This window comes from Scleropages formosus, chromosome 9, assembly GCF_900964775.1.
Source record: "Scleropages formosus chromosome 9, fSclFor1.1, whole genome shotgun sequence".
In the NCBI taxonomy this organism is placed as follows: Eukaryota; Metazoa; Chordata; class Actinopteri; order Osteoglossiformes; family Osteoglossidae; genus Scleropages; species Scleropages formosus.
The window spans coordinates 14,081,660-14,085,853 of NC_041814.1; the positions used below are offsets into that span (position 1 = coordinate 14,081,660).

The window sequence follows — 4,194 nt, forward strand, 5'->3', positions numbered from 1 at the left end:
TGGAGACTAAGGGGTTGCTCCTCCACCTTGGTCCTCGCTCCCGCGCGCGCAGGTTGATATACTTGGCCGTGTACACATTTTGTGCCTCGCACGTTTTGGAGATTACTTTAATGTTGTTTATTTTATTGTAAGGACAGCTGTGTGAAATATGTCATCCATAGTTGTCTACAAGATATTAAAAAGAAGAGCTTCCTTTTGTCCGTGTCCGTCTGGATTTATATAATATACGCTTTTCTCTGGAATCCACGTGAGGATCTGGGCTAACTCATTAGCCGGATCGTTACTCGAGCTCCAGTCTTGCGGAACATTTCTCAAAGTTCAATACGGTACATTTCTGGAGGCAGAGAGGGAGCAGAACTGGTTTCACCTGTAATACGCAGCAATGACAGCAACCATGTCCGTCCTCTTCTTCTCAGGATGGTTAGACCTCAGCAGTGTTTTAATCTTTCTCTTTGTGTTTTTGATACTTGTGGACCTAATTAAAAACAAGGCTCCGAAAAACTTTCCTCCTGGACCACCGTGGTCCCTGCCTTTTGTGGGAGATCTTTTCCGTATCGATTCAGATAGAATTCATCTCCAGGTAGCAGAGGTACGTGCGTTTTGTCTCTAAATGAATTTAATGCAGCCGTTAAAACCAACAGATTCACAAGGCAGGAGGAGGTGAATTGAGCGGATTGTCGTTTTGCTGTGAGATTCTGTTCGCCTTCTAGTTCTGAGGACAGAACGAAAACGGCGTGTTGCTGTTTTTCCTTCGATTTCTGCTGTTGCGCTATTTCTATTTTTCAAACTTCGTAAAAAAGAATAATAAAGTCCGACTAGTACGAGGAACGGCTCAAGGTTAGAGCTGCTGCCTAAGTTAGACCCACAGGTTTGAGGTTCGAATCCCACCTGGCCTGTACATTCGAAGTACTTACTTGTCATTAGTGTTTTTGTAAAATTACCTAGATGTATAAATGAGTAAATAATTCAATTATTAATACTTACAATTAGGGGGTGCGGTAGCGCAGTTGGTTGGACCACAGTCCTGCTCCCCGGTGGGTCTGGGGTTCGAGTCCCGCTTGGGGTGCCTTGCGACGGACTGGCGTCCCGTCCTGGGTGTGTCCCCTCCCCCTCCAGCCTTACGCCCTGTGTTACCGAGTAGGCTCCGGTTCCCCGCGGCCCCATAATATGGGACAAGCGGTTCTGAAAGTGTGTGTGTGTGTACTTGCAATTATTAATTGTAACTTACTGGGAGAAAAGTACAAGTTAAATTAATAATTGTGGATATATATATATTTGGAAGTATTCCTACCCATGTTTTTATTTATCAGTAAAATATATTCATTTTGCTGTGTGTCATTCCCTCCTCGATGTAAAACATTATAAATGTTAATGTCTTTATTATTACAGTGTGAAAGATATCAGTGGAATAAAACAGGTACAATATGAATATGTTGATCGCAAACAGCTGTTGCCCATTGTTTCTCCTTATTATTCTTTAATTCTTAACAGCTATATGCTGGATGTGATTAATTTTTTACTTTAAAATAGAGGCATAAAACACTACTATAAAAATCAGTGAAACAATGTATAATACTAGACGCATTAAGTCAAAATGAGTTGAACTTTGAAGTAACTAAATAAATAGTATCACAGACCATTAGACTTAAAGATCAGTACCATTACGTTTTATTGTGAAAGGGGTTTGTGTTTGACTTGGTAAAAGAGTGAACAAATAGCAGATACTGTAATATACTGAATGTAAAATGATTTTTATTACATGTAAGGGACAGCTGGTAATGAAGTGGGTGGAGCTGTTGCCTTTGAACCCAAAGGTTGCAGGTTTGAATCCCACCCCCAGCTGTAGTACCCTTGAGCAATGCACTTACCCTAAATTGCTGTAGTAAAATTACCCTGCTGAATAAATAGATGTGACTGTCAGTTGCTTTTAAAAAAAGTCTTGGTTGAATGTGATGTCGTATCAAGGGAAGCATCTCATACATTTTTTTCTTTGAAAAAAATTGGAGATGACTCATGTAGCACACTAGCAAAGGATTTTGTGCCTGCCTTCTGCTTCTCTTAATACAGAGATTTGATGAGAATTCTTGGATTGTGGGTATTTGTCACAAAATTTACACACCGCCAGCAGAATATTCCTGGCACACCCACTTTAGATCCCTTACAGAAACAGCAAAATCACAGTCAGGTACCAGGGAACACGTGAACTTTGGTGATTGTAGGATGTTGTCCTGACAGGAGGTTGGAACTTAGAATCATGTACCATTCACACAGAGCTGCCATTGTCTACCCTTTTCACTTGTACACTTTTTCACTGGTTCCGATTTTGTATGAACATTACAATATTTTGTATATGAAGGGGGGGACACGGCGGCGCAGCGGGTTTGGCTAGGGCCTGCGCTCTGGTGGGTCTAGGGTTTGAGTCCTGCTTGGGGTGCCTTGCGCCAGACTGGCGTTCCGTCCTGGGTGTGTCCCCTCCCACTCCAGCCTTATGCCGGGTTAGGCTCCGGTTCGCCGTGACCCCTGCTTGGGACAAGCCGTTTCAGACTGATTGTGTGTATTCGAAGAAGCCCACATAACTCACTGACATAATTTTTCAGCGAACATATATAGTTCATCAGTAATTACTGTGTTAATTGAGTTTTTGTTTTGCTTTTTCTAGTTTGCCAAGCAATATGGAAATATTTTTAGTATTCGACTGGGACAAAGGATGGTTTTCGTAAATGGTCTAAAGCCTGTGAAGGAAGCCCTGGTTGAACACGGTGAAAACTTTGTTGATCGTCCATCATTACCAATATTTACTGATATTATCCAGAACAAAGGTAATATTGTTTCTCCTGATGTTGACTCATATGAACAAGCATATAGTTAAGCAATTCTTATGTAAAGCTTGGGAAACTTAGTATATGTAATGCTGACTGCGTCTCTTATTGAGCCATTTGTCATTCACATTCATTTTCATTCAAAAGGCTAGAACACACACACACACACACACACACACACACACTTTCTGAACCGCTTGTCCCATTCGGGGTCGCGGGGAACCGGAGCCTACCCGGCAACACAGCGCGTAAGGCCGGAGGGGGAGGGGACACACCCAGGATGGGACGCCAGTCTGCCGCAAGGCACCCCAAGCGGGACTTGAACCCCAGACCCACTGGAGAGCAGGACCCGGTCCAACCCACTGCGCCACCGCGCCCCCCACTAAGGCTAGAACAGTAATATTAAAAATCTCTGAACCTGTTCCATCCACTAACGGACTATAAATGGATGCCAGATTTTAACAATGATACTGAAATGCTAACTTGAAAAACACTAAATTAATACAAATGTTTTAAAGGTTTGGCTGTCTCCAATGGGTATCAGTGGAAACAGCAAAGAAGGTTTGCCCTCCATACTCTGAGAAACTTTGGACTGGGGAAGAAAAGTCTTGAGTCACAGATCCAAGTGGAATGTAGGTTCCTAAATGAAGTCATAGGGAACACTCAAGGTATGACTAAGACCTGGAAACAGGTACTGCTCTTTTAATTTTGATTTTTTAATTTGTTGATCATCACTGACTGCTTCTACTTTGGTCATAAAAACTCCCATAGGTCAGCCATTTGAACCTCTTTCCGTTGTTAACAATGCTGTTGCCAACATCATCAGCTGTGTGGTGTTTGGCGACCGGTTTGACTACAGCGACAGCTACTTCCAAACACTGCTGAAATTAATCAATGAAGTAGTTTATCTGGAGGGAAGCATTTGGGCTCAGGTAAAGTACCTCATTTTACTTGTGTGTAGTTTTTCATTGATTTTAGGGATTTTATTTGTGTTGACACTTAATCCTGTCTCATTTATAAGTAATTTATAGAAATAAAAGTTTTCTGAGGAATTTACTGTTTTTGTTCTTTAGTTGTACAACATGTTTCCATGGCTGATGCGAAGAGTACCTGGTCCACACAAAAAATATTTTCCCACTTGAGAATTTTGATTGACTTTGTAAAGCTGAAAATTAAGGAGCACAAGGAGGATTGGGACCCTTCAACTCCGAGAGACTACATTGACAGCTTCTTTTCTGAGATGGAAAAGGTAATATTAGAGAAGTAACCAGTTGAATTGCAGAATTTTTTTGCATGAAGTGAAATACAGTTATTATCTGTTCTGCTGGTATCTGTTCCAATACAGAACAGAACATAATTTGTCTTTTTTTTTTTT

At 41.5% G+C, this 4,194-nt stretch overlaps 1 pseudogene; it reads left to right on the forward strand.

Moving 5' to 3' along the window:
• LOC114911256 (cytochrome P450 2J2-like) overlaps nucleotides 1–4,194 on the forward strand; it is an 8,456-nt pseudogene continuing 4,262 nt past the window's right edge.